The sequence below is a fragment of the Colobus angolensis genome, unplaced genomic scaffold (assembly GCF_000951035.1).
Source record: "Colobus angolensis palliatus isolate OR3802 unplaced genomic scaffold, Cang.pa_1.0 Scaffold12, whole genome shotgun sequence".
In the NCBI taxonomy this organism is placed as follows: Eukaryota; Metazoa; Chordata; class Mammalia; order Primates; family Cercopithecidae; genus Colobus; species Colobus angolensis.
In genome coordinates this window covers 8,864,408-8,877,533 of record NW_012113141.1, presented here as the reverse complement: position 1 = coordinate 8,877,533, position 13,126 = coordinate 8,864,408, and the positions used below count along the sequence as shown (strand labels likewise).

Genomic DNA, 13,126 nt, shown 5'->3' with positions numbered 1-13,126 from the left:
TTTCTGGCTGCTGCTGCCCCAAGAAGAACTTTCTAATTATTACAGTTGTCCAAAAAGTGTATGGGCTCCCCTCTAAAGTCAGAGGACCTCTTCATTCCCAGGAACCCCTTTAGTGCCCTCTCTTTTGTCCTTCCCAGCCCCGGGAACACAGCACCCACCTGGGCAGCTATCAGGCTCATGGGCCTTATACTGATGTCCAGGGACCTACTCTATACCTAGATTTATGGGGGCATCAAGAAGTCTAAGACCTGTTCCTGCCTTCAAGGTCCTAATGATGTAACTAGGGAAAAAGACACACATATGAAAAGAAATTAACAATGTAAATTTTTTAATGGTCACCTGAGTGGTGTGTTTGAGGAGTACAGGTTTCCTTGCTGGATTTTTTTTTAAGGCATCCATTGAGAAGAAAGAAATGAACACTGTCAGAGAGGAATCCTGATGGAGATACTGCTTTGGGCTAGAGGTACTGAAGACCCCTTAAGATCAAAAATCGAAAAGGACTTGGCTCTTCCCCCAGAGAGCTCATACTAGGTGTTCAATTCACATTGGTTTCTGAATGGCTCAAAAACAATGATATCAGTTCTCAGAGGACTGAAACTGGATCTAGAACTGGCATTTCAATGCTTGGCAGTACTTTTGATCTAATATGCCCTCTTGTTTTCTAGAACGATAACTGACAACAATAATTCATTGAAAATTTACATCAGACCCTGTGCTAAGCCTTCGTTATTTTACTGAATTTTAAAACAACACTAACAAGAAAGTACCTTTATGATTCTATTGAGAGATGATAGAAGAAACTAAGTCTCAGAATGAGTCTTACCCAACTTAGTAAGAACTGGGATTGTAACTGGACTTCCCTGCCTGCAGAGCCCATACTATATTGTCTGCCTCTCCAAATCACGGTAACAGGGGTCAGAGGAGTAAAGCGTTGTATTCAAGGACACAGAGAGAGCCTCTGGCTTCAGGCCCCTGCTGTCTACTGCACCACAGTGAGCAGCTCTTGGTTTTGTGTGTGTATTACCCCAGCGGAGGTCTCCCCACACCCAAGGGTCTCTCTCTCTCTCTCTCTCTCTACCTTCAACTAGTCTGAGCCCAGGAAGAATATCTTCTGACTCTAAGGTATGTCAGATCATGGATGAACACAACTAAGATCTTGATAACAGTAAATCCAGTGTCCCAAACGGATTCTGAGCCTAATTTGAAGATTCTCTATGGATTTGATTTCTCTGTGCTTGGATGCTGTAGGTTGATTGCCCTTGAAGGATAGTTAGGCTGGGATGAGTTACGTTGTTGGGCTCTTCTCCGGTTTGACCTGGTAAAGCTTCAGAACAGGCCTCTATGGAACATTATCTTCCAAAGTCTAGAGAATGGACCAAGCCTACTTGTGGGGGAAGAAAGATAATAGCGATCAACTCTGAATTCTTCAAACTGGGTTCAGGGACAGATAGGGGTGGACTTCCAGCAGCCTAAGCAGGGCCAGGAATAGGGAGAAGAGAGATGAACCTAGGGTACAAAATTTAAGGAGGCACTCACTCTCAGAGTTGCACAAGCACAAACCTTAAAAAAAAAGGGCCCCCCAAATGATGCACTGCCAGATCCTGACCCTGAACTGCCCTGGCTCTATCACAAACGGGAAAGTAGCGGGAGGCGGGGACCACGTCTCCTTGGCCCACCCTTGAGTTGGAGAGTAAAAGTAGAGGTTAAGACACCTTTGGCAGCCACCCAACATCCTTAACCATCTTTTTCTTTCCATTTCTGAGCTCCGCTTTCCTTGATATTCTGCTTAGGCACAGACTAGTTGAAGGGAGACAGAGAGTCTCTTGGGCCTGGGTAGTAAATACACCTAAAAACCAAGAGCTTCTCATTGCAGGGCAGGAGACAGTAGGGACCTGAAGTCAGAGGCTGTCCCTCGGGAGCAAATGAAGTGATGGGCTTCACTCTCAGGTTTATGAAGCCTCTCCCAAGTGAGGGCAAGATTGTTACTAGCAGCTCCAGGCTTACTTTTGGCCAGTCCCAGTGGAAAAAGAGAGCTCCTCCTTACCAGGAGCTGCAGCAATAGCTTTCACTGGCCCAGCCCGAGCCTCATGCCCATGGCTGAAATGATCCTTGTGACGGGGGGCTAACCTGCCCTGAATGGCTAGCTCTACTCATGGGCTGACTCCTGAGGACCCCAGACATTCAACCACATTTGGAACCACATAGATTTAGTGAAGATGTGGGATCTCCCAAGAAGAATCTGGGTGCTCTTGCAGGAGGGATGGGTGCTGAACCGGCAAACTCAAGAGCGGTCAACTCAAGAGCAGGAGATGCTTCTAAAACTCTGGCTTCTCTGGAGGCCCACAGGACTGCTGCCCAAATCTGCATTATTTGCAGGCCTCCTCTGCAGGCTTTCCTAAGGCATGAAATGCTTAAAATGCTTCTTGCTCATCTTCAGCCACCTAACCCTCTTCCCTAAGGCTCTGGCCAGTGACTTGTGCATTACACTCACTCAGGAAGAATTTGCTGACGTTGTGAAAGAATGAATGAGGAACTGTGCTAGGACTGAGCCCAAAACTTTTATTAACTGTGAGGTTAAAAGCTATCGAGGGTCAGGGGCACTGCAAAGGGGCAGAGGGAGTGAGTCAATTAACACCTGCCTTTTTATTTCCAAATCGAATTGTTGCATGAGGTTTGGGAATGATGTAACCAGTCGGCAGGGTTGGGGCAGGATTTATGAGCTGCTGTCTACTGCACCACAGTGAGCAGCTCTTGGTTTTGTGTGTGTATTACCCCAGCGGAGGGTATGTGGAGCAATGGTCTGAGCAGGAAGCTGGTGAGAGGCACTTACCCTGACTGCCCTCACTTGGAATCCTCCCGAAAATAATAGCTGTATGACATGAAGGCATCTTGGCAGAAGGACTGCTGCACCCAGGGTGGACCAGAGCTGAATCACTTTTTCCTGGGTTGGTATGGAAGGGTGTCCAGTTCAGGCATGGCTTGGTGTTGGGAGGGGAAAGGAGTGGGAACATTAGGGATGGAGGATGAAGAGGCAGTCAGGATAGCACATTAACACAACCTTGGGGCCCGGGAATGGGGACATGCACCACTGGAGTCATCCTAGGTTGAGTAGGGAGTGGCATTAGCCAACACAGGGAGTCCATTTGTTAATATCCATTCATTGTCTCCCAGCCAAGAGAAGCAGGATTAACCTCAGCTGGAAGTTTCTGGGAATGTGGCTGGCACGGTACGAACTCGCTCACCACTCCATGGCCTGCTGTAGGGCTCGGGAGGGAGAGAGGAAGGCAGGCCTCCCCTCCTGCCTTTCCCACCAGTACTTAGGTCCAAACGATGAATTTTCGACTGGGTCATTAAATGCTGATTAAAGTACTGGAGAAAAGAACAGAAGAAAAAAACAAACATCAAGTGTTGTATGTACATACACACTCTCACCCTAGGCCCCCCTTTCCCTTTCTCAGGCTGCCTCGAAGTTCGTTCCAACCCTCCATTGGAAATGCTATAAAAGGCCAGGTTAATTAAGTCCTATATATTACCAGCGCAAACACTTCCAACTTTATTCCGGCGGCTAGGTGAGTGAGGAGGAGGCCGGGCAAGGTCCAGGCAGCTCAGGGTAATAAAACAGAAGACTCAATTACCTTGTACATTTGCAGTTTTATAAAATCATTTAAAGTTCTGCCAATGAAAAAAAAGCACAGTGGAGAGGGATTGGAATTCTGACATCCAGCAAAAGCTTAGGAAACCAGAGTTCCCTTAGAGTTGCCACAGATAGCAAAATCATCCTGGCCATCTCCCTGTTCCCTGGGCAGGAAAGTCCTCTCCATAGAGTGGCCCACGACAAAATATAGAGGAAGGAAAAAAGGAAAGGGACTCTCCAAGAGTGCACTGAGCACCCACTGGGTCTGGAGCACTGTGCTAGTGCCTTACATAACTCATTCAGGTAGGTATTATCCTCATTTCCAGATGAGAAAACTCATTTCCAGATGGGGAGACTCAAAATAAATCTTTGGTGTCTAATCAAGAGAGACCCAACACCCAGTGCCTGTGTGCCTCACCCGTTATATTCCAATTCCTGCCCCTCCCTTTAAGCTACCAGGCCTGCTAGCTGCATATCATGGCCCAATGTTAGAGGACAGTTTCTGAAGCCCATGGGCCTGGATTCAAATCCCAATTCTACCACATCTTAGCTGTGTGCTCTTGGGCAAATTACTTAACATCTCTGGGCCTTAGAGATTTTACTTCCCTCATTTGTCCCATTTAATCTGCTAACAATGCTGTCAGAAAGGTACTAATATTGTTTTCACAATGCCGTATAAAATGCTCGGAGCCCAGAATATGGTATATATTGGTTATGATTGTGATTATTTTCTTTCTTTCTTTTTGAGGCAGAGTCTTGCTCTGTTGCCCAGGCTGGAATGCAGTGATGCCATCTAGGCTCACTGTAGCCCCAACTTCCTGGGCTCAAGCAATTCTCCCACCTCAACCTCCTGAGTAGCTGGGACGACAGGCGTGCACCACCATGCCCAGCTAATTTTTTTTTTTTTTTGGTAAAGACGAAGCCTCACTATGTTTCCTAAACTAATCTTGAACTCCTGGGCTCAAGCAATCCTCGAAGCTCTGCCTCCCAAAGTGTTGGAATTACAGGTGTGAGCTACTGTGCCCGGCCCTATTGTGATTATTGTGCTAGCTATACCTCCACTTGTCTTGACCCACTCATTATGCTTTCCAGTATAATAGCCAGTGAACCAGCTATACAAGCCATGCTCCTGTGCTAAAGAAAGGATTAGAGGAGCTCTCCCAACTTCATTTTCTATACTACAGTGACCTAATTCACACACAGATTCTCCCATTTCTAAGTCTTACGGAAGGGCAGAAACCTCCTTCCAATTGAGGAACCCTGTTTTTTCTTGTGGGATGAACAAAAACAAGAGCTATATATAAATACAAAACAACTTATTTTCTTCTTCAATAAATAGAAACTGTTCGACATGCCTACACCTTGAGAAATGGGAGTAAAAACCTTCCATTCAACAGCAGCCCCCAGGGGGAGGAGTTATTCTCTGGGCTATAGCCACAGTGACCCACAGCAATGTTTCCCAGGAGGCTGGAGAGAAGCCCAAAGTTCTCTCGTCTTGATCAAATCTGTCCGGGCCTCAACGGGAGAACCTGGGTGGGGCTGGGGCTGAAAGGCAGTGTAACTATTGGCCACCAGGGGCATGAGGGGATAGCAGCTGGCACATGGTAGACTCTGATCACTTGTGCTGACTGAATGAATGACATTCTAACACCCTGAGCACCTCCCAAGCCCTCCCACCTGGAGAGCTTCCCTTGAGCTAGGCAGATGAGCTACGTGATGCTTTCTTAAAAGATTCACTGTAGGCTGGGCGCAGTGGCTCACACCTGTAATCCCAGCACTTTGGGAGGCTGAGGCGGGTGGATCACCAGGTCAGGAGATGGAGACCATCCTGGCTAACACAGTGAAACCCCGTCTCTACTCAAAATACAAAAAATTAGCCAGGTGTGGTGGTGGGGGCCTGTAGTCCCAGCTACTTGGGAGGCTGAGGCAGGAGAATGGTGTGAACCCAGGAGGCAGAGCTTGCAGTGAGCCAAGATTGCGCCACTGCACTCCAGCCTGGGTAACAGAGCAAGACTCTGTCTCAAAAAATAAATAAAATAAATAAAAATTTTTAAAAAGGTTCACTGTAGTATCTCCAGTGACACCCCCTTTTCTAGAATCTTGACATCCCCGCTCCTTGAAATTGGGCAGAACTTGCAAATGAAATGTAGCAGATGTCATGCTGTACAACTGGCAAAAGTAAATTCTAAGAAGTAATGTGACTTTCACTTGTCACTCTCTCCTGGGAACCTGGCTGCCATACTGTGAGGAAGCCCAAGCTAACTAGAGAGGCCACACACAAGATATTCTGGCCCAGAGTCCCAGCTAAGGTCCCAGCTGACAGCCAGCCCCACCCACCAGACACATGAGTGAACAAACCTTCTGATGATGCCAGCCCACAAAAGTTGAGTCACCTTCAGCCTTCGAATCTTCCAGCTGAGGCCCATATACTGTGGGGCAGAGACAAAGCTTCCCTGCTGTACCCCATCTGAATTCCAGACCCAGAGAACCTATAATCATAATAAATGGTTGTTTTACACCACTAAATTTCGGGTGTTTTCTAACCTAGCAATACATAAGTAGGATAGCCAACTGTACCTTTCAATGTTAGGTTCAGTTCTGGGGACGGCTGTGTAAGAAGGTCATTGACCAACTGAAGAAATTCCCAAGCACTGTCATCAAGGGAGAGGGGCCTGGAACTCTGACATAGATGTTGATGGCTAGATGGGAGTGGAGGGTGAGCAGGACTCAGTCATGACCCTCCTATCCCTGAGGGAGGAGTAGGCTTGTTCTGGGGCAGCAGGGAGGTATCATGGGAAGAGAACAGGCTTCAGACAGGGATCCTAGTGTCTCTCTTGCAGGACACTTGTGCAGATTAAATAAGTGGCAAGCTTGATGCAAGGACTCTGAATAAATAATATCATGAAAGGTCTTTTGATTACCCATTCCAATCTGCAAATAAATAGGAGGTTTTTATTTAAAAAAAAAAAAAAAGTGCTGTAGGATGTCTCCTCTGATTTAAGGAGGGGAAGGAAAATTAAAACCTAACTCTTCTTGTCTCAAGGTTTTAATGTGTAGAAAATAGGCATAAGGAGGAGGATGTGGATTGAAGCTTTGGCTTTACGAATAGCAGCAGATGGCTGGGTACCATGGCTCACACCTGTAATCCCAGCACTTTGAGGGGCCAAGGTGGGCAGATCATTTGAGGTCAGGAATTTGAGACCAACCTGACCAACATGGTGGAACCCTGTCTCTACTAAAAATATAAAAAAAAGAAAAAAAATTTAGCTGGGCGTGCTGGCACATGCCTGTAGTCCTAGCTGCTTGGGAGGCTGAGGCAGGGGAATCCCTTGAACCTGGGAGGCAGAGGTTGCAGTGAGCCAAGATCGTGCCTCTGCACTCCAGCCTGGGCGACAGAGTGAGACTCCATCTCAAAGAAAAAGAAAAGAAAAAAAAAATGAATAGCAGCAGATGCCCAATAACAACAAAGGAAGGGCAGCTATCAGAGCCTGGCAGTCTCTGTGCCACGATCTTTCATTCAAGATTCAAGTTCTTTTTTTTTTTTCTTTTTTTTTGAGATGGAGTCTCGCTCTGTTGCCCAGGCTGGAGTGCAGTGGCCGCGATCTCAGCTCACTGCAAGCTCCGCCCCCGGGTTCACACCATTCTCCTGCCCCAGCCTCCCGAGTAACTGGGACTACAGGTGCCTGCCACCACACCCGGCTAATTTTTTGTATTTTTAGTAGAGACAGGGTTTCACTGTGTTAGCCAGAATGGTCTCGATCTCCTGACCTCATGATCCACCCGTCTCGGCCTCCCCAAGTGCTGGGATTACAAGCATGCGCCACCGTGCCCGGCATTCTTTTTTTTTTTTTTAGAGACAGGGTCTTGTTCTTTTTTTTTTTTTTTCACAGTCTTGCTCTGTCTCCCAGGCTGGAGTGCAGTGGCGTGATCATAGCTTACTGCAGCCTCAAGTGATCTCCTGGGCTCAAGTGATCCTTCCATCTCAGCCTGGGACTGGGACTACAGGCATGTGCCGCCATTCCTAGCCAATTATATTTTTTAATTTTGTAGAGACAGGGTCTTACTACACTGTGTGGGCTGGTCTTGAACTCCTGGCCTCAAGCAATCCTCCTGCCTCAGCCTCCCAAAGTGCTAGGATTATATGCATGAGCTACCAAGCCCAGCAGGATTCAAATTCTTTCATTGTTATAGGATTATTCAGGCTTTCTATTCTTTTGTCAGTTTTGGTCATCTGTGTTTTTCTACAACTTTGTCCATTTTGTCTAAATTTTCACGTTTATTGGCATAATGTTGCCCAACTGCCTTTTTAATCAATCAGGAAGTTCTCTCTTTGATCAAACCTCCAAAATTGTGTCATGGGTAACCCCGTGTTCTCTTGTCTCATGGTCATGGTTTGCCACCACCACTTGTAGCCACTGCCGCATTTTCCTGGGCTTCCCAAGGCAGAGTGGAGAATGCATTCTGAGTATCAGTAAGTTAGAACTGCTGTTCACCCAGAAAGTTCAAAGAAAAGCCAAATCCCTTCCCAGCACAGTCTCCTGAAGACAGCTCAAATGTGCCACTGGATGATGAGGGTTTGGGGCTGAGCAAGCCATCTTCCCCACCCCACTTTCAGCGAGTAACTCCTTTCCTCCTTGCCGATTTCCCAAGCTGAGCCAACGCTGAGCTCACTTTGGCAGGAGTGGTCATGCATGTTCCACTCTCATGTCTATTGTTTATTTATCCCCCACTGAGGACAAGCAGCGTCTAGCAAGCTGGGATCGATCTGGGGGTGAGACGAGAGCTTATGGGGCAGCAAGGGGTTATCTATTTATCCCAGACGGATCTGCCATTTGCTTATCCTGAAGTGAGGATGGACGGGTGTCACCTTAGCAATGGTTCAGTGAGCTGCCCGTTTGGGAGGTACCCTGCTGTTTGCCTTTTCCAGGGGAGCCTCCTCCCTTCTTGATAGTTTCAGAAGAACTGCAAAGGATGGGACTGGTGGGTGGTTCTACCGAGCCCTGGCTTTTTGGAGAGTCCCTGGCTTGCAATCTTCAGACTCCACCTGCCTCCTCATTTGGGTTTTCCCTGGCACCCCCCTGAGCTCTGCCTCCTTCCAAGGGTGGCTGCCCTGAGGGTCCTGGCTGTGCTGCCCTCCATCTGGCCGCTCAGCTGAGGAGAGTAGAGGACACAAGCAGCTGCTGTGCTGTCTTCCAGGGTCAAGGGTCTCCACGGAGTCAGCCAGGAACTGGCCGTTCAGTCAGCACTGGAACCTGATGCTCTGGGGGATGAGTGAGAGCCCAGGTGGGCACTGAAGGGGTTAAAAGAACGTGGTGGAAGACGGGAGAATGGAGGCATTGCTGGAAAAAAGCTAGCCCTGTGCATGGATAATTAGAACTGAACATCAGTAAACAATGCCTTTTCCCCTCATTAAGGACAAATCTGTATGTATAATGTGCCTATTTTCTCTTTCATTAACTTATAAATGGCCACTACTTTAAAGTCATTTAACCAGCAGTTTTGACTTGCCCGTCAACTCAGGGTCTGACGTGTTTTCTCCCCTCCTACAAGTACAGAGGTGCCCCCCCTCGGCACACAGCTCCCATGGGGAGAGGTTGTGTAGGTGCTCCTCTAAAACACCACCTACAGACCTGTAGCAGTTTCCAGAAGGCAGTGCAGACAGGTGTGGTTGAGGGAGGCGGAGGCCTGGCTCCCATGTGGTCCTTCTGCCCTAGGCCCAGGTAGCCCCTCCCGGTCCATGCCATACTCTCAGCTGTCCTTGATGACTCACTCACTCTCATGCTCTGAATTGCTTTGTCTGTGCCCTTGAGTTATTTAAGGACCCTGACTCTTTTTTAGATAGGGAGCCCCTGAGAATGTGCCCAATCTGCAAGCATTCTTCAAGATGGCCAGCAACAAGCTGGGACCAGAGGTCCCAAAAGTAAGATAATATGCCTGCATTCAGGCAACTCAGTCCAGCCGAGACCAGCATGCATTCACACGTAGGGAAGTGGTGCCTGAAGAGAGGTTCACGTCAAGTGGAAGTCCTCACCGAACCTTGGGAAGGCTTTCCAGATGACAGTGTGTTTCCTCCATCAGCCTGGAAACTTCCTGAGAATTGTTATCAGATCAAGTCTCCTTCATCAGGCGAGGTGCTTCAGAGGATATTGACTAGGCCCCTCCCAACAGGCTAGAAGATCTCCTGGGGAAAAAGACCAGGTCTCTAGACCCCAGAGTTAGGAACTATTGCTCCTATCAGATTGAAAATCCCATAAGGCGGAGATCTATCCGAGGGCAGGGCCTTGCCTCTCTGTCCTTTGCTGGGTAGCCCTCCCAGGATGCTGCATAAAGACAAACCAGGCCCCTACACCAGCCCCTTTGCATCTCTACCTCCTTTTGGGGGCTCCAAATGTGCCCCAAACTTGTGCCAGGGCTTGGGAAGACTGGAGTTAGTGGCAAATGGGGAGAAGGACAATCTTTGCTCTCTGGAGCACCCATAGACATTCCAATATTGGAGTGGCACTAATCCACACAGAACAATGGCGAGAGAGGGAAGGGGACTAAAGTGAACACTTAGGGAGCACTCACCTTGCGGCGGCAAGGGGCATGTACATGACCTGTTGTGTTATCCAGCATATAAACTCATAATCCCGGGAGGTGGATAATATGTCCCCATTTGTAAAATGGGGAAGAACTGGAGGCCCAGAGAGGTAAAGCAATTCACTGAAAGTCACACAACCAGTTGATGGTGGAACTGGGAATCAAACAGTCTGTCCCGTTATAAAGTCCAGGCTCTTTCCACCATATCCAAATGCCACCTTGGGTAAGTAAAAGAGCCTCATGAATAGTAGAGGGAAGGGAAGATGAGGAATAAGGAGTGAGAATGGAGGAGTCGATTCTCCTGGGAGCCTCTGCTAAACCTCAACTACAGGAAAGATTTGGAGAGGCCAAAGACCTTCTGAGGATCTTCTGATGGTGAAGCTGGGGAGAGCCCCACTTCTGAACCCCATCTATATCTTCCCTGGATATGAAAAGTGGAGAGTCCTCAGGCCTAGTGAGGGACCATGTGCATAAATTCAGTTGTGCCTCAAAAATGCCACCTCCTGGCTGGGCATGGTGACTCACAACAGTAATCCCAGCACTTTGGGAGGCCGAGATGGGCAGATCACTGAAGGTTAGGAGTTTGAGACCAGCCTGGCCAACATGGTAAAACCCCATCTCTACTAAAAATACAAAAATCAGCCGGGTGTGGTGGTGCACGCCTATAATCCCAGCTACTCAGGAGGCTGAGGCACAAGAATCGCTTGAACCTGGGAGACAGAGGGTGCAGGAGCTAAGATCTCACCATTGCACTCCACCCTTGGTGACAGGATGAGACTCCATCTCAAAAAAGAAAAAAAAATGCCACCTCCTGATAATATTTTAACATTAGGCTGACTTCTGATGGATACTAGGTTGTTCCACTGTTGAGACAAGATCCCCATAATCATGATCATTAGCACGGTTAATCATTCCAAAGATCTGGAAGCAACCTGAATACCCGTCCACAAGAGCATGTAGATGATTCAGATGTGGAATATGTAGAATGCTATACAGCATGCATTGCTCAAAAAATGAAATAGCTCCATGTGGCAGGACATGGCTAAATCTCCAAGACATACTGCTGAGTGAGAAAAGACAGCTTGCATGTTGATATATTTCACGTGATGTTATTTATGTAAAAAGAAAAAGTGCCAGGCTGGACGCGGTGGCTCATGCCTAGCACTTTGGGAAGCTGAGGCAAGAGGATCTCTTGAGGCCAGGAGTTCAAGACTAGCCCGGGCAACATAGTGAGACCCTGTCTCTAGAAAAATAAATAAATAAATAAATAAACAGCCAGGCCTGGTGGTGTGTGCTTATAGTCCCAGCTATTTAGGAGGCTGAGGCAGGAGGATGGCTCGAGCCCAGGAGCTCCAGATTACAGTGAGCTATGATCATACCACCACACTCCAACCTGCAACAGAGTACCTGTCTCAAAAAAACAAGAAAAGAAAGGCCAAAGCACTTTCAATGGCTACGTATTGTACTTAAAAGGTCTGCAAAATACACATCAAGCTGATAACAGTGGTTACCTCCGATTGGGGGTGGTTGTAACCAGATGGGAGGATTGAAGGGGACTTCAGGTTTCGCAGGGTAACCACCTGTCCCAGTTTGCCCAGGATGGCTTCTGTTTTCTCTGTTGCTGGTGTAACTAACAACAGCACTGCCTTGCACTCCCCAAAGCGTTCGGTTTCTGTGATAAATTATATAGACCCTACTTATCTGCAATGTTTAATTTTTTACAACTAAGAATGTATTAATTTATCACTTGTGTCACATCTAATAATGCATAAGGTAGAAGGTAAAGTCCTCCTCCAGCCCTCCAGGCTCCCAGCCCCATTCCTCAGAGGTGAATATTGGTAACAGTTTTCTAGTGTCCTTCCTGAAACTGTAAATCCATATGTAACCACATAAGCTTCAAACGGAGAAAGAGACATATGTGATTACGCAGTATGCACTGTTCTAAAATTTGTTCTTTTCACTTAATGTTGTCTATATCAGGATCATCAGGCAAACCTAATTCACTAGATCCTCAGGGCCCACCAACTGAATTGCAGATTCAGTGGGTTGGCAGCAGGGCCCACAGGTATATATTTCTGACAGGCTTTCTGGGTGACTCTGGTGACACTGGTCCATGGACTCCATGCTCACTTTTGTCCACAGAACAAACAATCATTTGTTTGTTCAATAAACAATTTGGACCCTGGTTCTGGGTTTGGCCCTGGCTAAGCTTGGCATTCTGCAGAGAACAGAGTGGAAGCCCTGCCTCCAGGCACAGCCTCAGGTCTCCTTCCAATGGGACCAGCCGTCACTGGCAGTAGTGATTGCCACTACAGTAGTTGGCTGCAGTGGTTATGGGCATGGGCACTGGAGTCAGACAGACCTCATCCCAGCCCATCCTCTTTCTATGTGACCTTGGGAAAAGTACTTAGCCACTCTCTGCCTCAGTTACCTCATCTGTAAAATGGACACAATAATCCCCACATCACATGATGGACACTCAATAAATTGTAGTCATTATTATTAATAATAAATTAATTATAAGTAAAAAAATAAGGTTAACATTAAAACTCATGCGGCATTCTTGCCAAAAATGTTTAAACTGAGTTTAATTATGAAGAAACAGACAAATCCAAACTCAAAGACATTCCCCAAAACTGGCCTATACGCTTCAAAAATGTCAATGTCATGAAAGATTTTTTGTAAATGTAGAACTGTTCTACAATTAAAAAGACTGGCCGGGCTTGGTGGCTCATGCTTATAATCCCAGCACTTTGGGAGGCTGAGGCAGGTGGATCATGAGGTCAGGAGATCGAGACCATCCTAGCTAACACAATGAAACCCCATCTCTACTAAAACTACAAAGAATTAGCCGGGCGTGGTGACAGGCGCCTGTAGTCCCAGCTACTCTGGAGGCTGAGGCAGGAGAATGGT

At 47.3% G+C, this 13,126-nt stretch overlaps 1 long non-coding RNA gene across 1 annotated transcript in view; it reads right to left on the bottom strand.

Moving 5' to 3' along the window:
• Positions 1–324: 324 nt before the first annotated feature.
• The window catches only part of LOC105502197, a 69,194-nt gene continuing 56,392 nt past the window's right edge, over positions 325–13,126 (bottom strand). Inside the window, exons 2-3 of the long non-coding RNA XR_001000295.1 lie at positions 2,827–3,369; positions 325–1,381 (exon numbers count right to left, since the gene is read on the bottom strand). This is a non-coding gene — a long non-coding RNA (uncharacterized LOC105502197). The remainder of the gene's footprint in view (positions 1,382–2,826; positions 3,370–13,126) is intronic.